This window comes from Pseudophryne corroboree, chromosome 10 (assembly GCF_028390025.1).
Source record: "Pseudophryne corroboree isolate aPseCor3 chromosome 10, aPseCor3.hap2, whole genome shotgun sequence".
In the NCBI taxonomy this organism is placed as follows: Eukaryota; Metazoa; Chordata; class Amphibia; order Anura; family Myobatrachidae; genus Pseudophryne; species Pseudophryne corroboree.
In genome coordinates this window covers 265,035,391-265,057,977 of record NC_086453.1, presented here as the reverse complement: position 1 = coordinate 265,057,977, position 22,587 = coordinate 265,035,391, and the positions used below count along the sequence as shown (strand labels likewise).

The 22,587-nt window shown below is 48.0% G+C and overlaps 1 protein-coding gene and 1 long non-coding RNA gene across 3 annotated transcripts in view; one reads left to right on the top strand and one right to left on the bottom strand.

The window, feature by feature from the left end:
• CRYAB (crystallin alpha B) overlaps positions 1 to 22,587 on the bottom strand; it is a 107,388-nt gene that overhangs the window by 6,053 nt on the left and 78,748 nt on the right. The window lies entirely within an intron of this gene.
• Positions 13,259 to 20,974, top strand: LOC134965505 (uncharacterized). Its single transcript, XR_010188404.1, has 2 exons — positions 13,259 to 13,665; positions 20,593 to 20,974. It is a non-coding gene; the product is annotated as an uncharacterized LOC134965505 (long non-coding RNA).

Sequence of the window (22,587 nt, the reverse complement as noted above, 5' to 3'; positions counted from 1 at the left end):
AGAGGCGCAATGAGGTAGCTGTGTGAGAAAGATAAGCGACCCTAGTGGCCGACACAAACACCGGGCCCATCTAGGAGTGGCACTGCAGTGTCACGCAGGATGTCCCTTCCAAAAAACCCTCCCCAAACAGCACATGACGCAAAGAAAAATAAAAGAAAAAAGAGGTGCAAGATGGAATTGTCCTTGGGCCCTTCCCACCCACCCTTATGTTGTATAAACAAAACAGGACATGCACACTTTAACCAACCCATCATTTCAGTGACAGGGTCTGCCACACGACTGTGACTGAAATGACGGGTTGGTTTGGACCCCCACCAAAAAAGAAGCAATTAATCTCTCCTTGCACAAACTGGCTCTACAGAGGCAAGATGTCCACCTCATCATCATCCTCCGATATATCACCGTGTACATCCCCCTCCTCACAGATTATCAATTCGTCCCCACTGGAATCCACCATGTCAGCTCCCTGTGTACTTTGTGGAGGCAATTGCTGCTGGTCAATGTCTCCGCGGAGGAATTGATTATAATTCATTTTAATGAACATCATCTTCTCCACATTTTCTGGATGTAACCTCGTACGCCGATTGCTGACAAGGTGAGCGGCGGCACTAAACACTCTTTCGGAGTACACACTTGTGGGAGGGCAACTTAGGTAGAATAAAGCCAGTTTGTGCAAGGGCCTCCAAATTGCCTCTTTTTCCTGCCAGTATAAGTACGGACTGTGTGACGTGCCTACTTGGATGCGGTCACTCATATAATCCTCCACCATTCTATCAATGGTGATAGAATCATATGCAGTGACAGTAGACGACATGTCCGTAATGGTTGTCAGGTCCTTCAGTCCGGACCAGATGTCAGCATCAGCAGTCGCTCCAGACTGCCCTGCATCACCGCCAGCGGGTGGGCTCGGAATTCTGAGCCTTTTCCTCGCACCCCCAGTTGCGGGAGAATGTGAAGGAGGAGATGTTGACAGGTCGCGTTCCGCTTGACTTGACAATTTTCTCACCAGCAGGTCTTTGAAACCCAGCAGACTTGTGTGCGCCGGAAAGAGAGATCCAAGGTAGGTTTTTAATCTAGGATCGAGCACGGTGGCCAAAATGTAGTGCTCTGATTTCAACAGATTGACCACCCGTGAATCCTTGTTAAGCGAATTAAGGGCTCCATCCACAAGTCCCACATGCCTAGCGGAATCGCTCTGTCTTAGCTCCTCCTTCAATGTCTCCAGCTTCTTCTGCAAAAGCCTGATGAGGGGAATGACCTGACTCAGGCTGGCAGTGTCTGAACTGACTTCACGTGTGGCAAGTTCAAAAGGTTGCAGAACCTTGCACAACGTTGAAATCATTCTCCACTGCGCTTGAGACAGGTGCATTCCACCTCCTATATCGTGGTCAGTTGTATAGGCTTGAATGGCCTTTTGCTGCTCCTCCAACCTCTGAAGCATATAGAGGGCTGAATTCCACCTCGTTACCACCTCCTGCTTCAGATGATGGCAGGGCAGGTTCAGGCGTTTTTGGTGGTGCTCCAGTCTTCTGTACGTGCTGCCTGTACGCCGAAAGTGTCCCGCAATTTTTCTGGCCACCGACAGCATCTCTTGCACGCCCCTGTCGTTTTTTAAAAAATTCTGCACCACCAAATTCAAGGTATGTGCAAAACATGGGACGTGCTGGAATTTGCCCAGATGTAATGCACGCACAATATTGCTGGCGTTGTCCGATGCCACAAATCCACAGGAGAGTCCAATTGGGGTAAGCCATTCCGCGATGATCTTCCTCAGTTGCCGTAAGAGGTTTTCAGCTGTGTGCGTATTCTGGAAACCGGTGATACAAAGCGTAGCCTGCCTAGGAACGAGTTGGCGTTTGCGAGATGCTGCTACTGGTGCCGCCGCTGCTGTTCTTGCGGCGGGAGTCCATACATCTACCCAGTGGGCTGTCACAGTCATATAGTCCTGACCCTGCCCTGCTCCACTTGTCCACATGTCCGTGGTTAAGTGGACATTGGGTACAGCTGCATTTTTTAGGACACTGGTGACTCTTTTTCTGAGGTCTGTGTACATTTTCGGTATCGCAACCCTAGAGAAATGGAACCTAGATGGTATTTGGTACCGGGGACACAGTACCTCCAACAAGTCTCTAGTTGGCTCTGCAGTAATGATGGATACCGGAACCACGTTTCTCACCACCCAGGATGTCAAGGCCTCAGTTATCCGCTTTGCAGTAGGATGACTGCTGTGATATTTAATCTTCCTCGCAAATGACTGTTGGACAGTCAATTGCTTGGTGGAAGTAGTAAAAGTGGTCTTACGACTTCCTCTCTGGGATGACCATCGACTCCCAGCAGCAACAACAGCAGCGCCAGCAGCAGTAGGCGTTACACGCAAGGATGCATCGGAGGAATCCCAGGCAGGAGAGGAATCGTCAGAATTGCCAGTGACATGGCCTGCAGGACTATTGGCATTCCTGGGGAAGGAGGAAATTGACACTGAGGGAGTTGGTGGGGTGGTTTGCGTGAGCTTGGTTACAAGAGGAAGGGATTTACTGGTCAGTGGAGTGCTTCCGCTGTCACCCAAAGTTTTTGAACTTGTCACTGACTTATTATGAATGCGCTGCAGGTGAAGTATAAGGGAGGATGTTCCGAGGTGGTTAACGTCCTTACCCCTACTTATTACAGCTTGACAAAGGGAACACACGGCTTGACACCTGTTGTCCGCATTTCTGGTGAAATACCTCCACACCGAAGAGCTGATTTTTTTGGTATTTTCACCTGGCATGTCAACGGCCATATTCGTCCCACGGACAACAGGTGTCTCCCCGGGTGCCTGACTTAAACAAACCACCTCACCATCAGAATCCTCCTTGTCAATTTCCTCCCCAGCGCCAGCAACACCCATATCCTCCTCATCCTGGTGGACTTCAACACTGACATCTTCAATCTGACTATCAGGAACTGGACTGCGGGTGCTCCTTCCAGCACTTGCAGGGGGCGTGCAAATGGTGGAAGGCGCATGCTCTTCACATCCAGTGTTGGGAAGGTCAGGCATCGCAACCGACACAATTGGACTCTCCTTGTGGATTTGGGATTTCGAAGAACGCACAGTTCTTTGCTGTGCTTTTGCCAGCTTGAGTCGTTTCATTTTTCTAGCGAGAGGCTGAGTGCTTCCATCCTCATGTGAAGCTGAACCACTAGCCATGAACATAGGCCAGGGCCTCAGCCGTTCCTTGCCACTCCGTGTGGTAAATGGCATATTGGCAAGTTTACGCTTCTCCTCCGACAATTTTAGTTTAGGTTTTGGAGTCCTTTTTTTTCTGATATTTGGTGTTTTGGATTTGACATGCTCTGTACTATGACATTGGGCATCGGCCTTGGCAGACGACGTTGCTGGCATTTCATCGTCTCGGCCATGACTAGTGGCAGCAGCTTCAGCACGAGGTGGAAGTGGATCTTGATCTTTCCCTAATTTTGGAACCTCAACTTTTTTGTTCTCCATATTTTATAGGCAGAACTAAAAGGCACCTCAGGTAAACAATGGAGATGGATGGATTGGATACTAGTATACAATTATGGACGGACTGCCACGGTTAGGTGGTATAAAAAAACCACGGTTAGGTGGTATATATTATAATAATAATACAATTATGGATGGACGGACTGCCTGCCGACTGCCGACACAGAGGTAGCCACAGCCGTGAACTACCGCACTGTACACTGGTTGATAAAGAGATAGTAGTATACTCGTAACAACTAGTATGACACTATGACGACGGTATAAAGAAAGAAAAAAAAATACCACGGTTAGGTGGTATATATTATAATAATAATACAATTATGGATGGACGGACTGCCTGCCGACTGCCGACACAGAGGTAGCCACAGCCGTGAACTACCGCACTGTACACTGGTTGATAAAGAGATAGTAGTATACTCGTAACAACTAGTATGACACTATGACGACGGTATAAAGAATGAAAAAAAAACCACGGTTAGGTGGTATATATTATAATAATAATACAATTATGGATGGACGGACTGCCTGCCGACTGCCGACACAGAGGTAGCCACAGCCGTGAACTACCGCACTGTACACTGGTTGATAAAGAGATAGTAGTATACTCGTAACAACTAGTATGACACTATGACGACGGTATAAAGAATGAAAAAAAAACCACGGTTAGGTGGTATATATTATAATAATAATACAATTATGGATGGACGGACTGCCTGCCGACTGCCGACACAGAGGTAGCCACAGCCGTGAACTACCGCACTGTACACTGGTTGATAAAGAGATAGTAGTATACTCGTAACAACTAGTATGACACTATGACGGTATAAAGAATGAAAAAAAAACCACGGTTAGGTGGTATATATTATAATAATAATACAATTATGGATGGACGGACTGCCTGCCGACTGCCGACACAGAGGTAGCCACAGCCGTGAACTACCGCACTGTACACTGGTTGATAAAGAGATAGTAGTATACTCGTAACAACTAGTATGACACTATGACGACGGTATAAAGAATGAAAAAAAACCACGGTTAGGTGGTATATATTATAATAATAATACAATTATGGATGGACGGACTGCCTGCCGACTGCCGACACAGAGGTAGCCACAGCCGTGAACTACCGCACTGTACACTGGTTGATAAAGAGATAGTAGTATACTCGTAACAACTAGTATGACACTATGACGACGGTATAAAGAATGAAAAAAAAACCACGGTTAGGTGGTATATATTATAATAATAATACAATTATGGATGGACGGACTGCCTGCCGACTGCCGACACAGAGGTAGCCACAGCCGTGAACTACCGCACTGTACACTGGTTGATAAAGAGATAGTAGTATACTCGTAACAACTAGTATGACACTATGACGACGGTATAAAGAATGAAAAAAAAACCACGGTTAGGTGGTATATATTATAATAATAATACAATTATGGATGGACGGACTGCCTGCCGACTGCCGACACAGAGGTAGCCACAGCCGTGAACTACCGCACTGTACACTGGTTGATAAAGAGATAGTAGTATACTCGTAACAACTAGTATGACACTATGACGACGGTATAAAGAAAGAAAAAAAAATACCACGGTTAGGTGGTATATATTATAATAATAATACAATTATGGATGGACGGACTGCCTGCCGACTGCCGACACAGAGGTAGCCACAGCCGTGAACTACCGCACTGTACACTGGTTGATAAAGAGATAGTAGTATACTCGTAACAACTAGTATGACACTATGACGACGGTATAAAGAATGAAAAAAAAACCACGGTTAGGTGGTATATATTATAATAATAATACAATTATGGATGGACGGACTGCCTGCCGACTGCCGACACAGAGGTAGCCACAGCCGTGAACTACCGCACTGTACACTGGTTGATAAAGAGATAGTAGTATACTCGTAACAACTAGTATGACACTATGACGGTATAAAGAATGAAAAAAAAACCACGGTTAGGTGGTATATATTATAATAATAATACAATTATGGATGGACGGACTGCCTGCCAACTGCCGACACAGAGGTAGCCACAGCCGTGAACTACCGCACTGTACACTGGTTGATAAAGAGATAGTAGTATACTCGTAACAACTAGTATGACACTATGACGACGGTATAAAGAATGAAAAAAAAACCACGGTTAGGTGGTATATATTATAATAATAATACAATTATGGATGGACGGACTGCCTGCCGACTGCCGACACAGAGGTAGCCACAGCCGTGAACTACCGCACTGTACACTGGTTGATAAAGAGATAGTAGTATACTCGTAACAACTAGTATGACACTATGACGACGGTATAAAGAATGAAAAAAAAACCACGGTTAGGTGGTATATATTATAATAATAATACAATTATGGATGGACGGACTGCCTGCCGACTGCCGACACAGAGGTAGCCACAGCCGTGAACTACCGCACTGTACACTGGTTGATAAAGAGATAGTAGTATACTCGTAACAACTAGTATGACACTATGACGGTATAAAGAATGAAAAAAAAACCACGGTTAGGTGGTATATATTATAATAATAATACAATTATGGATGGACGGACTGCCTGCCGACTGCCGACACAGAGGTAGCCACAGCCGTGAACTACCGCACTGTACACTGGTTGATAAAGAGATAGTAGTATACTCGTAACAACTAGTATGACACTATGACGACGGTATAAAGAATGAAAAAAAAACCACGGTTAGGTGGTATATATTATAATAATAATACAATTATGGATGGATGGACGGACTGCCTGCCGACTGCCGACACAGAGGTAGCCACAGCCGTGAACTACCGCACTGTACACTGGTTGATAAAGAGATAGTAGTATACTCGTAACAACTAGTATGACACTATGACGGTATAAAGAATGAAAAAAAAACCACGGTTAGGTGGTATATATTATAATAATAATACAATTATGGATGGACGGACTGCCTGCCGACTGCCGACACAGAGGTAGCCACAGCCGTGAACTACCGCACTGTACACTGGTTGATAAAGAGATAGTAGTATACTCGTAACAACTAGTATGACACTATGACGACGGTATAAAGAATGAAAAAAAAACCACGGTTAGGTGGTATATATTATAATAATAATACAATTATGGATGGACGGACTGCCTGCCGACTGCCGACACAGAGGTAGCCACAGCCGTGAACTACCGCACTGTACACTGGTTGATAAAGAGATAGTAGTATACTCGTAACAACTAGTATGACACTATGACGACGGTATAAAGAAAGGAAAAAAAATACCACGGTTAGGTGGTATATATTGTAATACAATTATGGATGGACGGACTGCCTGCCGAGTTCCGACTGCCGACACAGAGGTAGCCACAGCCGTGAACTACCGCACTGTACTGTGTCTGCTGCTAATATAGACTGGTTGATAAAGAGATAGTATACAATACATACAACAATATACTACTATACTGGTGGTCAGGCACTGGTCACCACTAGTCACACTGGCAGTGGCACTCCTGCAGCAAAAGTGTGCACTGTTTAATTTTAAATTAATATAATATTATGTACTCCTGGGGGCTCCTGCTATAACAACCTGCAGTGCTCCCCAGTCTCCCCCACAATTATTATAAGCTTTGCCTTTTATACATTGATGTGCAGCACACTGGGCTGAGCTGAGTGCACACAGACTGAGTCACACTGTGTGACTGGCTGCTGCTGTGTATCGTTTTTTTTCAGGCAGAGAACGGATATAGCAGAGAACGGATATATTATATTAAAATAAATAAAAGTTAACTAACAACAACTGCACTGGTCACTGTGGTAAACTCTGTCTGACTCTGCACAATCTCTCTCTCTCTTCTAATCTAATTTCTAATGGAGAGGACGCCAGCCACGTCCTCTCCCTATCAATCTCAATGCACGTGTGAAAATGGCGGCGACGCGCGGCTCCTTATATAGAATCCGAGTCTCGCGAGAATCCGACAGCGTCATGATGACGTTCGGGCGCGCTCGGGTTAACCGAGCAAGGCGGGAGGATCCGAGTCTGCTCGGACCCGTGAAAAAAAACATGAAGTTCGTGCGGGTTCGGTTTCAGAGAAACCGAACCCGCTCATCTCTACGTGTGAACCCTATGGCCAATCCGCCTCTGGGTGGAGCTAATTATTTCACCTTGCCTGTTCTGGGGCACACTTGTAAATTAATTTAATAAAAATTTACTTTTATTGATAGTTATTCTTTTAAAATATATTAGGCTTTATGCGACATACACAAGTTAATAATGTCAATAAATAAATCAAGCAGCAAATTGCTTATAAATTAGCGAGAATATATAGTGAAATCTGACCGCTCCATTAATCCCCTGTTTTTGTATATAAATCCACCGTTACCAAAATCCTATTTGTAAAAAATGAAAGAAAAAAAAATGTGAAAAAAACAATTATGTTGGAGTTTGTATGTACTCCCTTTTTTTTAGAATTTGTCACTTTAAATAAGTGTAATGCCAGTATATGTGTCAACATCCACCTTTCAGTCGTGTGGGTGACACAATCTCCTATATCACCACTTAAACCTCTTGAAAGACAAGCTCGGTATGAAAAGATCACAGAAGACATACCTGCTTTGGACTGATGCAGCTGCATCACCAACCGTTTTTTTAACGCATGCAACTTTGCATAGACTCCTCTGGCGATAAAATGTAATGTTCACATTGTAAATATAATACTTTTCGTGTTTCTGTAAACTTTTGCACACCCCTCGTTTATATATATATATATATATATATATATATATATATATATATATATAGTACAGTATCTCTTCAACGTTTGCATCGTCAAAAGTGTGAATTGTTCCAGCCTAATGCTAGCCATACATCAGAGCGACATTGTTCCAATCAGCCAACTAGTTGCTCCCACACACTTCTCTAGTTGCTCCCACACACCTCATCACTGCTGCTGGGGTGAAAGTCACACCGGGACCCCCACAGTACCGACGACGGAGCAGGATCAGGGGTAGCTGCGGCAGTACATCACTGCTGCCAGGGGTTAAAGTGAACCGGAACGGGGCAGAACTGCGTTCCGTCAGTTCCACTTGGAGATGGAACGCAGTTCTGCCTCCTCCGGCTCACCTAACCCGATGTGTGGCCGGCGCTGCAGGGAGATGCCAGGCGCCCGCTGAGATTGCGGTACCAGCGGGCGCCCGGCGGCAGCCGGAGGCAGGAGCTCAGTACTGAGCTTCGGCTTCCGGCGCTGTCACTGTGCGCTATGGGAGAGACGTCATGACGTCTCTCCCAAAGTGCAGAGGAGTGGGCGCCCAGAGGACTGCAGCGGCCGGACACGGAGTGGGGCTCAGTAAGTATGGTGTATTTATTTATTTATTTTATACTGTTGTATAGTGGTATCTACTGGGGGCAAACTACTGGGGGCCATTACTACAGAGGGGCACCTACTGGGGGCAAACTACTGGGGGGCATTACTACAGAGGGGCACCTACTGGGGGGCATTACTACAGAGGGGCACCTACTGGGGCAAACTACTGGGGGCATTACTACAGGGGGTACCTACTGGGGGCAAACTACTGGGGGACATTACTACAGAGGGGCACCTACTGGGGGCAAACTACTGGGGGGCATTACTACTGAGGGGCATCTACTGGGGGCAAACTACTGGGGGGCATTACTACAGAGGGGCACCTACTGGGGGTCATTACTACAGAGGGGCACCTACTGGGGGCAAACTACTGGGAGGCATCTACTGGGGGACATTACTACTGGGAGGCATCTACTGGGGGCAAACTACTGGAAGACATTACTACTGGGGGGCATCTACTGGGGGCAAACTACTGGGGGGCATTACCACTGAGGGGCATCTACTGGGGGCAAACTACTGGAAGGCATCTACTGGGGGCAAACTACTGGGGGGCATTACTACAGAGGGGCACCTACTGGGGGCAAACTACTGGGGGTCATTACTACAGAGGGGCTCCTACTGGAGGCATCTACTGGGGGCAAACTACTGTGGGGCATCTATTGGGGGAAAACTACTGGGGGGCATTATTACTGGGGGCAAGCTACAAGGGGGCAAATTACAAGGGGGCAAGCCACAAGGGGGCAAACTACAGGAGGGCATTACTACTGGGGGCATAACTACAGGGGCGTTACTACTGGGGGCGTAACTACAGGGGCAATACTACTTGGGGGCATTACTACTGGGGGCTAAACTACAAGGGGCCTAACTACAGTGGCTAAACTATTGGGGGCATAACTACAGGGGCTAAACTACAAGGGGGCAAACTACAGGGGGGCATTACTACTGGTGGCTAAACTACAAGGGGGCAAACTACTGGGGCAAAACTACTGGGAGCATTACCACTGGGAGGCTAAACTAAAGGGGGGGGGGACTACTGGAGTCATAACTGCAGGGGCATTACCACTGGGGGCATAACTACTATGGCTAAACGACAGGGGGCATTACTACAGGCAACATTACTACTGGGGGCAATACTACACAGGGGCATTACTAATGGGGGCACTACTAATGAGGGCATTGTAAAGGGGGCACTTCATAAGGGGTATCACTCCTGGAGACATAAGGGGCACTACTACTGGGGGCATTGCATAATGGGCACCACTACTATGGGCTCTATATAAGGGGCACTACCACTGTGGGCACTACCAGTACAGTGGACATTGCATAAGGAGCACTACTACTGTGGGCATTGTATAAGGGGAGCTACTGCTGTGGGCATTATGTGTATTATGGGGTGCTACTACTGTGGGCATTATTACTATTGTGTGACCACGCCCCTTTTTGAGACCATGCCCCTTTTTGTGATGCGCAATACTTTTATTACATGGGCGCCGTGGGGAGGGGGGTGAGTTCCACCACCTCTCTAGGACCACTTTAAGCACTGACTGCTGCTCCTGTCACACCGGCACCCCCAACAGTAGCAGAGCGGGAGCAGGACCAGGGACAGCTGTGGCAGTACATGACTGCTGCCAGGCTGCCTCTGTCATACCGGGTCCCCGGGCAGCAGTGGCGGAGGAGCAGGAGCAGGACCAGAAGCAGCTGTGGCAGTACATCACTGCTGCCAGGCTGCCCCTGTCACACCGGGACCCCACTACGCAGGACAAGTATCAGGGACAGCTGTGGCAGTACATCACTGCTGCCAGGCTGCTCTTGTTACACCGGGACCCCCAGCAGTAGTGGCGGAGGAGCAGGAGCAGTATCAGGGGTAGCTGTGGCAGTACATCACTGCTGCCAGGATGCCCCTGTCACACCGGGATTCATGCTGCTGCAGTGTACTCTGCACCCCCCCCCCCCCCCCCCCCTTCCCTCCTCTCCCCATACAGCCAGCACTGTGCACAAGTCCCCCACTGGATAGTCGGCACTGTGCACCCACCACCCCCATATAGTTGGGACCTGCAATATCCCGCTTCGTCAACACTTACCCTCTGCCTCCACGATCACCCCCCACCCTCCACAGCAGCACCATCAGTCCAGCTCCATCACTCCAGCATATAAGCTACAAGATTTAGATTTTCTTTATTTTTTTCCAGACAAAAAAAAGTAGGCAGAAATTGTCCGCCTACTCCTGTGACATCACAAGTTGGAGAGAAGTTGGCTGGTCTGATGAAAAAGTTGGTTAGGTGTGTGGGGCAGCGTTTGAGTTGGACGGTTGGTCAGTTGGACAGTTGGAGGAAAGTTGGTCTGATGTATGGCCAGCCTAAAGGTGGGTACACACTAGAGCGATGGGGATTCTTTCCAACGTCGGAACGAATCCCCGTCAGCCCTAGATTGTGTGTACACACTGGGGCGATGCTAATGAAGGTCGGAACAAACATGTTCTGTCCTTCATTAGCATAATACAGGACGCTAGCGACAACGCTTTGTTTTATGAGCAGCACATAGAACCAAGCGTCCATCACTAGCGTCCACATTCCCCCGTACACACTGAGCGATGTAGGTAATATGTCGTTACGAAACGGCATATTGTGCCGACATCGCTGTAGTGTGTACCCAGCTTAAGTAACAAGAAATATTTATACTCTGCACATATACAGAGGGTAGACAAAGGTCTGGAAGGTTGGAATGTCCCTAGACTGTTGCTATGTATGCTTTATCAGCTAGCCTCATATACTTTTATTGCGCAAGCTTACTATTTTTGTTCTGTTAATTGTCTTTTGGATAAACGTTACATTGTTTTACAAAGGCGTTCTGAAAACCCCCAGTGTTTTATTGTTTGCACAGCAGCAATGTGATGGCTCATTGAATTGCTCTCTTTGCATGGATTGATTACATGAACACTGAACAAGAACTCTTTATTATGTAATACTGTTAGAAGCTGCTTACATAACAATATCCATTAAAGTTTATGTGATATCTGTTTGCTTATCACTGGTTTTGTCTACAGTATATTCCACTGAGTTTAATGTGGTGTATACGGCTGTTTAAGAGGATATCAAAGCACGTCCAGTGATTACTAATGGTCTCACACAAATACAGCTTTAACTGAAATATTAAACTTCACACTATCAACATTTTCCATAGGACATACAAACAGAGGCGTTGGAACGGGGAACAAGGGGGCAGCATGCCCCCTCTCCAAACATGTCAGAGGAGCAGGCGCTGGGGAGGGGGAGAGCTTACCATAGGACACGGGATCCCCGCGGACATTCCGACTTTAAAAAGTCAGCGCACTGCCCCCTGTCCTGTCCGGTAGCGTCTAGTTTCCCTTCATGGAGAGGACCTTTCCAATAAGCACCTGGGTCCATGTCACAAACTATTTGGAATAGTAACCTATGGCAAGCGAAGCGGACCGGAGCGAGACACCAAGCCTGAAGCGTGGCGAGCAAAGCGAGCCCGCGAGGGTCCACTGGTGCATAGAAAAAAAATAATAACCTCAAACGAAGAGAGAACGGAGAAAACATTTAGGTGCTGTAAGGGCGGAAGTTCTCTCCTGCCCTCTCGTTATGTCACTTCCAGGTCCTGATCACGAAGGTAACATAGACACGGCTCTTCACTGATGCATTACTGGGAGGAGGCAGGGATGTCCCAGCAGGCTCAGCATGGCCACACCTCCTCCCAGTAATGCATCAGTGAATAGCCGACCAGGACAGGACAGGGGGCAGCGCGCTGCAGCAGCACAGAGCACACTTATTAAAGTAGGAGTCTCCGTGGGGATCCCGTGACCAGTGGTTAAAGTGGGCCGGAACGGGGCGGAACTGCGTTCCGTCACCTCTAATTGCAGGCGGAACCAGTTCCGCCTCCGCCCGGCCACAGCATCATGTCCCTGTTCCATAGTAAAGGTGGCAGCGGCCGCCAGCCAATCATGGCTCGCGGACCGGCTGCAGCACCAATCAGAAGAAGATGAGGCTTTTTTGGCGTGAGCCAATCACGGCTCGCAGACCGCCAGCCAATGAGAAGCTGCCAAGTGGCAGCTTCTCATTAGCTGGCGGTCCAGGAGCCGTGAATGGCGCACAGCCGGCGCCAGGTTCAAAGTGCCGTCTCTCCCCCCCTCCGCCGCTGCCACAGCCGCCAGAGTGTGACTGAGCCGCGGTTTGTAACGCCCGATCCCCCCCCCCCAGCAGCCGCCGGAGTTAACTGTTCCATAGTAAAGGTGGCAGCGGCCGCCAGCCAATCACGGCTCGCGGACCGGCTGCCGCACCAATCAGAAGAAGATGAGGCTTTTTTTTAAATCTGGCGTGAGCCAATCACGGCTCGCAGACCGCCAGCCAATGAGAAGCTGCCAAGTGCAGCTTCTCATTAGCTGGCGGTCCAGGAGCCGTGAATGACGCACAGCCGGCGCCAGGTTCAAAGTGCCGTCTCTCCCCCCCTCCGCCGCTGCCACAGCCGCCAGAGTGTGACTGAGCCGCGGGTTGTAACGCCCGATCCCACCCCCCCACCCCCCGCAGCCGCCGGAGTTAACTGTTAACTGACGCTGAGCAGCGGCCAGTAATGCCCATGCCCACTCCCCATCTCCCTGCCAGCGCAGCAGCTTAAATTCCACCCTACCCCTAAGCTTAGTGACCCGCGGCCTGTAATGCCCTCCCCACCTCCACCGGAGCACTGTCTGCAAGTGAATGATGGTCCGAGGCCCTATCCTAACCGTGGCACACCCCTGGGCGTCTGGCAGGAGAGTCAACTCGCCCTCCACATGAAGACCTCCAGGTAACTGCTGCCACAATTCACAGCTCTGGGTGCCCAGTCTTTCTGCTGCTGATATTCTCTCTCTCTCTCTCTCCATGTTTCTCTCTCTCTCTCTCTGTCACTCTATTTTGCTATGTCTCCCCCTCATCTCCCTCTTTTGCCATGTCTCTCTCTCTCTCTTGCAATGTCTCTCTCTCCATGTCTCTCTCACCCTCTCTTGCCATGTCACTCTTTTTGTCTTTTTTTGCACTTTCAAGACTCTGAGAGAGAGAGAGAGAGAGAGTGTGTGTGTGTGTGTGTGTGCGCGCGCTGGAAGGGGCTCTACCTGTCGTACTGTGTAAAAGGGGAAGCTGTCTGCCGTACTGTGTAAAAGGGGGCTTCGCCTCCCGTACTGTGTAAAAGGGGGACTCTGCTATTGTGTGTGTAAAGGGCATTAGTATGTGGGGCGGACAATGTGAATAAGATTGTGCTACTGTGAAGCATTATTTTGAATTGGTGTTACTTTTGTGTGGCCACGCCCCTTCTGTGTAAGGCCACACCCCTTTCTGCGGCATTGCGGGTGAGGTGAGTTCCCCCACCTCTCCAGGACCACTTTAAGCCCTGCCCGTGACAAGCGCTCCCCGCACCAAGGGGGATGGGGGCTGGGGGTGGTGGGTGAAAGAATAATCAGGGGAAGCGGCAAAAAAAATTCTTGTGCCCCCTCCCCCCCCCCCAACCACAAAACATTCTGGCGCCCTTGCATACAAATATTCTTGATTTGGTCTATGTCCTTGCATCAGTGTTACCATATTCTGCACTGTGGTCTGCCTAAACCAGAGGTAGATAACGTGTGGCACTGCTGTGGAACTATACATCCCAGCATTCCCTGACACCCTTTTGCTGTTATGGCATGCTAAAGTAAGTGCTGGGATGTGTTGTTCCACAGCAGCTGAAGCGATACACATTGCCTAAACCATTTTCTGCTTTGTAAAAGTATAGTAAGCAGTGGCGGCTGCTGGCCCTAAGCTGCAGGCCTGACCATACAGTGCATGGGGGGTGCTTAGCACAGGCTTTTTCAACCAGTGTGCCGCGACCAGTTGCAAGGTGTGCCGCGGGGCCAGAGCCGCTTCCTGCACTTTCAGAGTGAACTGTTGGCCCGGGCTCTTCTTAGAGGATCAGTCGTGCTGCGGCCATGACCTATGCCTTGAAGATGCGGTGGTGTGATATCATAGGTCACGGCAACCGTGTCTCACCAGCCAGCCCACCCGCCTGCATACACATCTTCCAGTTCCCGCCTGCATCCACAGCTTTCCTTGTCCACCCACATCCACACCTGCCCGACTACCCCTGCTCAGTATTCGCAGCACTCCACTATGAACAACCCCCCCCCCCCCCCCCCCCCCCCCACTGAGAGGCAGGGAGGAGGACAGCTGACCGGTAGGGGCTAACATTTGTTGTTTTTTTTCTCCTGTGGGGAGCAATAGGATTTACAGCATGTGGGGAGAAATGTGATTGATTTATGTGTGAGCAACATGATTTATGTGGGGAGCAATGGGAGTGATTTATGTGGGGAGCAATAGGATTTATGTAGGGAGCAACATGATTTCTGTGTGGAGTAATGTAATTGACCTACACAGAAAAAAAAAACAATGTATGTGTGGATTATTATTATTTTTACTGTGAGGGCCAATGTGTGTGTTTTTGTTTTTTTCTGTGGGGAACTGATGGTGTGCCTTGGCAATTTTAAAATACTGTTCCGTGTGCCGCGAGTAAAGAAAGGTTGAAAATCACTGGCTTAGCATATAAACATACATGTTATGCTGTATGTAAAATATGTGCTGGCTAGTTATCCCGGGGATCGGCAGCACTGTAATACAGCTGCCATGCTGCACCAGGACCATACCTGCCTACTTTTTGGCTGCTCCCACCGGGAGGGAGCAGTCAGATTACACAGGAGGGGGCGTGGAGGAGGCAGTACAGGGGTATGGTGATGTAATTGCATCATCATAGCCCCGCCCCTGCTTTACAATGGCCACATTACCGGCATTGCAAAGCAGGGGGTGTTACGGGATTCCGCGGGGGGTGCAGCCGCGGGGAGCGGGATGTGGGAGACTTGCCCACTTTCCCGGCGGCCGGGAGTGCCACTTGATTTTTGGGAGCCTCCGGGCCTTTCCGGGAGAGTAGGCAAGTATGACCAGGACTCAGCATTAGGCTTCTCTTCTCCTTCCTCTATAAGCCCGCTGCCATACTCACATTGGCTAGTTTCACATTGGCTAGAGTCTGGGGTGGGCTCATAGTAGAATGAGAAAAGAAGCCTAATGCTGAGTCACAAGTGTAGCGTGGCCGTGGCAGCTGTGATACACACAGTGCTGCCAATTCCCAGTATAACCAGTCAACACATATATCACATACACAGGGTGGATTGGGACGCCGGAACCCTGGATCAGATCCTGGTCAGCCTTGCTTTCCTCAGTGGCCGTTCTCCCCCCACACTAAGCATAATTGGGAGTCCTCCATTCCTGCTGACTCTTAGCTCCGCCTCCCCCATCTCCTGTGCTGTCCTACGCCTCACACTGTCTGTGCTGCTGCATCGAGTGAGGAGCACGCGGGTGAGTTAGTTTACTGTGCGTGGGGGCAGCTTTTTGGTAAGTCCTTGGGGTGTGGGACAGCAGCGGGTGCATTATAATAATAGTGAAATTATACTTAAAATGATAAGGGGTACTATTACTGTAGCAGCAGGAGGTGACCAATAAACAATGTATTTTTGTTTGCCATCATCTTTATTAAATGAAGATACAGAATGAATAAATCATTGTACTATGGCCCTCATTCCGAGTTGTTCGCTCGCTAGCAGATTTTAGCAGCATTGCACACGCTACGCCGCCGCCCTCTGGGAGTGTATCTTAGTTTAGCAGAATAGCGAACAAAAGATTAGCAGAATTGCGAATAGAAATTTCTTAGCAGTTTCTGAGTAGCTCGAGACTTACTCCTACACTGCGATCAGCTCAGCCCGTTTCGTTCCTGGTTTGACATCCCAAACACGCCCTGCGTTCGGCCTGCCACTCCCCTGTTTCTCCAGACACTCCCGCGTTTTATCCTGGCACGCTTGCGTTTTTCTGCACACTCCCAGAAAATGGTCAGTTTCCGCCCAGAAACACCCACTTCCTGTCAATCACACTCCGATCACTTCAACGATGAAAATTCTTCGTTCGGCCGTGAGTAAATCTACTAAGTTTTGTTCTAAAATACTTAGCGCATGCGCACTGTGTACCATGCGCATTTTTGCCTTAATTGCTCCGTTGCGAAAATCGGCAACGAGCGAACAACTCGGAATGACCCCCTAGATCAGGGCTGGCCAAACCAGTCCTCGAGATCTACCAACAGTTCACATTTTCCAGACTACCTAGCTGGTGCACAGGTGTAGTCATTACTAATTAAGATGTGCTGCATTCATTCCTAACTGACAATTCTACAGATCTCCAAGAGGCCTGGAATACATGAACTGTTGGTAGATCTCGAGGTCCGGTTTGGCCAGCCCTGCCCTATATTGTAAAAATATATTACAATCAGGGCCGGCTCTACCATTAGGCAACTTTAGGCGGCTGCCTATGGGCGCCGGTCACTGGAGGGCACCACTGACTTCATCTAGCAAAAAACTGAAGGATGTCTCTGTATGTGGGTCAGTAATGAACTTACAGATGAGGGGATGAGACACACTAAGGAGCATACAAATATATGTGTGTGTGTGTGTGTGTGTGTGTGTGTGTGTGTGTGTATACACATACAATTAAAGGTATGTAGTTGGTATCCCAGGGAACAGGATCTTGCCATTCAAAATACTGGCACCGGAATCCCGACACATGTCAGAATGCCGACGATAGAATCCCGACAGCTGGCAGCTTGAATGTTAGTATGCTGGGGACTGCTGTGGGCATCATGTGTAAGGAGCGCTACTACTGAGTGGGCATAATGTGTAAGGAGCAGTACTGTGTGGCATAATGTGTATAAGGGGTACTACTGTGTAGCATAATGTGAATAAGGGGCTCTAGTGTGTGGTGTTACGTGTGTAAGAAGCATTACTACTGTGTGGTGTAATGTGTAAGGAGCAGTACTGTGTGACTGAATATAATTAAGGGACACTACTGTGTAGCTTAATGTTAATAAAGGCCTCTAATGAAGTGTATAAGGGGTGTACTGTGTCAATTAGTGTGAATAAGGGACACTACTATGACTTGTAATGTGAGTAAGGGCAATACTGTGTGGCATAATTTGAATTGGGGTTACTGTTGTGCGGCCACGTCCTTTCTCCAAGAGACCATGCCTCTCTTCAGTGCATACACCTTCTACATATTATCAGAAACTTGCTTTTGTGTGTGCATGGTCATCTATAAAATATTAACAAATTTTTTTTGTTATTGGTAAAGTTGAAACTGTGTCACTGAGTGAAAGAATAGGAAGTGAAAGTTCACGTTCTTATATTGACTGAACCTGGGTTCATGCAATATGTAAATAAAACTAATGTTTATTATTTTACACCCTTTTTGAATGGCTTTTACCTGTGTGACATCTGAGCACACCTGTAGTGTAGTAGGTTTGTCAGTTATAAAGTTTTTAGCTTTTCTGACATCAAAATCTTCATCTCTAATTGGAAGTTTGATTTATCTCCTACCTGACCATCAAATTTAATCTTCTAAAGCAGGGGTGGGGAACCTCAGGCCCGCGGGCCGTATAAGGCCCGCAAAGCCACTTGATCCGGCCCGCCCAGGCTCACCTAACCAAGGGAGATGCCAGGCGCCCGCTGAGATTTTGTTACTAGCGGGCGCCTGGCTTCTGCCCCTCAGCAGCAGCCGGAGGCAGGAGCTCACTCCTGAGCTCCGGCTTCCGCCGCTAGCAGTGTGTGTGTGTGCTATGGGAGAGATGTCATGACGTCTCTCCCATAGTTCTGAGGAGCGGGCAGCCAGGCAGAGGGCAAGGGTCCGGAAGCAAGTGCGGGGCTGGTGAGTATTGTGTTTTTTTTTTCTTTTAATGTGTGTGTGTAAGCAGTGCTACTAGGGGGCATATCTAATGGGGGCAGGCTAATTTTTAATTTGATAATTTTTGTATGGCCCCCGAAGGATTTTATAAATATCCAAATGGCCCTTGGTAGAAAAAAGGTTCCCCACCCCTGTTCTAAAGCTATGCCCAGTCCATCACCAGACCTGACCCCCTCTATAGACCCCACCCCCAGTAGGGCTGCTTCCAGAATTTTCCCGGGATGGTTTTCCAACCCAATTTGCCCGTGCACATACAGTATAACATGTATGTTTATAAGTACTAGCCACCTAACCTATGCACTGTGCAGTCCAGCAGCCACCACTGATAGTAAGTAATCCGCAAAATCTCTGTATACAATCTTGTACCATGGAATGCCTTGGGACTGTGCCCACTATGAAGGTTACCACTTGGAAGCGCCATGCAACGGTCTGTTTTGAAACACAGATATTGCTAAATAAATAATTGCTTTTGGTTTCAATCACTGACTGTAATAATATATTACACTTCACTTTCCCCAACAAAATGGTGTTTTAATTGGCTAATTTATTCTATATGGCAGTATTTCCCAAACACCGTCATTACAGTCCAGGTTTTAGGGATATCCTTGCTTGGGTCAAGATGGTTAAATCTAATTGACTGGCGTACTAATGAAGTTACCTGTGCTCAAGCATGGATATCTTTAAAACCGGACTGTATTGATGGAGTTTGGGAAACTTTGCCATAGTGTATGTGAATATGGTATATTATTAAGCATATTTAACCACTTTAGTGGTATGCACTGAACTCTTCCGGGCTAGACAGCGCTAACAGCGCTGACTACCCCGGAAGATTTCCATGCATACTACCTCCTGATTCCCTGGGGACAGCTGTGCAGCGTGCATGGCGCCCGGGAATCAGCACATACTCAATTATGGAGTTTAGCCCACCCCCGGACTCCTAATTGGCCGGGGGCAGGCTTAGCTATAAAATGGCTTATGCTGATTCTTGGGCACCACAAGGCAGCTGGGACTCAGCGCTGGGGCTAGCAATCCTCGCGGGCAATCGCCAGGTGATTACCTCGCCCTGCCCCGTCACTCGCCCCCCCTGCACCCTCCCCCCGCTCCCACTCCAATTTAACCCCCCCCCCCCCCCCAGGGTGTGGTTTGAAGTTGGAAACTTGCCACTGAAGGGGTTAATAAAATATATTTATGCAAATCTGCCACTTAGATTCAGCATAGTGAACATGTGCATCTTAGGGCATGAATATTACACAAGAGACTTTGGGGGTCATTCTGAGTTGATCGTAGCTGTGCTAAATTTAGCACAGCTACGATCTTCTTCCCTGACATGTGGGAGGACGCCCAGCACAGGGCTAGCCCGCCCCGCATGTCAGTCCGGCCCCCCTCACAGAAGTACAAAGGCATCGCACAGCGGCAATGCCTTTGTACTTCAAGAGTAGCTCCCGGCCAGCGCAGCATTAGCCTGCTGGCCAGGAGCTACTCATCGCTCCCTGGCCCGCAGCGGCTGCGTGTGATGTCACGCAGCCGCTGCAGCCCGCCCCCCATTCGGTTCGGGCATGCCTGCGTTGGCCGGACCAAACCCACGAAACGGCGGCCAAACGCCACCGTTCCGCCCCCTCCTGCCCAGCGATCGCCTCTGCCTGTCAATCAGGCAGAGGTGATCGCATCCCTGCTACGGCTTTCGGCTGTCTGGCATGCGCCAGGGCACTACGGCGCAGGCGCAAGCGCAGCAGGGACCCGTTCGTTCTGCTGCGTTAAAACGCAGCGAGCGAACGGGTCAGAATGGCCCCCTTTAAGCACAAAAAAATCACTGCAGTGACAATGGGCAGATATGGATTAAGGTGGGGGCACAGGGACACTGTATCCCAGGCCCCTAACAGTCATGAGATTCCCTGGCTGGAATACACTGACATTGACAGCTCTCCCTTTTGTGCAGCAGCAGAAGGAAGAACCAGGCAGCCAGAATGCAAGCAGGACAGTGTGCATTGCAGACAGAGACACAGGAGTATCATGAGCTGCCAACACAGCTTCCCAACCAAAGGAGATATATGAGGTAGTAGAGAACTGTAATTGACGCAGGGATCCCAGCTTCTCCCCCCTTTCACTCCATACACAGCAGGCTAGGTTGATGTGCCTGGGTCCTGTGTAACCTGTTATCTGATTGGAGCATCCTCGAGTCCTGTCCCAGTGTATAAGTAGTACAGAGGCTGCTGCTACATTTGCATGTGACAAGCTAGATATGCTGTAGATTTTATTTTTCTATGTGTATTTTAAGGTTAAGTTGACTTTGTTTCACTGCAAGAAAACTTTATGAATTAGTTGTCTCTCAATTATGTGGAGCGGTAAACAATACCCAGACAATAGTAACTATTTGTTTAAATCTAATGTACACCATTGGTTTAAAGTTAATACACTGTACACAATCTAATATACACCCCCATCCCAGAGTACACTGCTGCACTTGCACTATACAGTCCCATAGTAGGACCACCTCCTACTGGATGACAAGGGTTGCGGTGCTGACAAAATGTGGAGGTTCAGGGTAGTGGCGGCATGCTTCCCTGTCTTAAGTTCTTAAGTTACCCGCGGATTCCCCCTCCCCGCCAAGGCTTATTCTGACCCTGACAATTGTGGTTCCTTGCGTTGCCCCGACCAGCCTTGTGTCCTGATAGCTTGCAATATACACATAAAATTCATTGGCTAATGCGGGGTTTCCCAAACTTGGTCCTCAAGGCACCCTAACAGTCCGAGTTTTAAGGATATTCATGCTTGTGCACAGAACCCCTTCCTGTCATGCACCTGTGAAGGACCATTAAATATGTAAACACATACAGTATACCTAAAGCTGAAGACTGTTGCATAATTACATGCCAGATAGCATTACTGGTAGGTACATTACGTGATGTTTATTTGCTTCATCAGTGATAACGAAAATGGTTCCAACAATATTTTAGGGAGTGTTGAGTGTAAGGTTATATGTGTTAGGCAATGTGCTGTAATGGGATATGCATATATTAATAAGGTGACAACTGATTTATTGCTGCTGGAATAGGCAGTGTCCCACTGTGGCCATACTAGAAGCAAAACAAGACATTTTATCAGCAAAACAATCTCAGTCCTTATTTTTATTTACATTAGGGGAAGTAGGGTGGGTTTCATGTCAGAAAACTTAATTAATTAAGGGGGACATTTACTAAGCAGTGATAAGAAGGGAGAAGTGAGCCAGTGGAGAAGTTGCTCCATCAACCAATCACCAGCTCTCTATAATTTTATAGTATGCAAATTATAGATGTTACTTCAGTGCTGATTGGTTGCCATGGGCAACTTCTCCACTGCCTCACTACTCTGCTCTTATCACTGCTTAGTAAATGTCCCCCTGAATCTCTAATGATAACAGTAAATACAATGTAAACTGTATAGAAAAGGTGTGCAACTTACCACCTTTAAAACCTATATATTGGCAAATAATCTACAGCTAATTACATACACTTTACGGTTCTGATTAATACAGGACAATTCAATTATTTGCGATGTAGGCTATGTGCTGTCAGAATGGTGTGGAAGCTGCAAAACGGCAGGATATATCAATAGACAATAAACTGCATAAAGGCAGCATATGTCATAGTATATCCATGCTTAGTTACAGGTAATTTAATTAGTACCTGTCAGTTTGATTATACCATCTGAGTACAAGCATATAGGCATATCAGATATCCTTAAAACTTGGACTGTAAGGCTGCCTTGGGGACCGGATTTGGGAAACCTTGCTATACAGCATACTCACTGCCTATTTATAGGTAATATAGCGTTCAATCAGAACAATCAGTAAAGTTGAAGCCTGGCTGGGAGAAGCTCAGAATGTAGAAGTCGATGTACTTAGCCTTGGAAAAAGATAAAGTAGACAGAGGTAAAGTACCAGCCAATCAGCTCC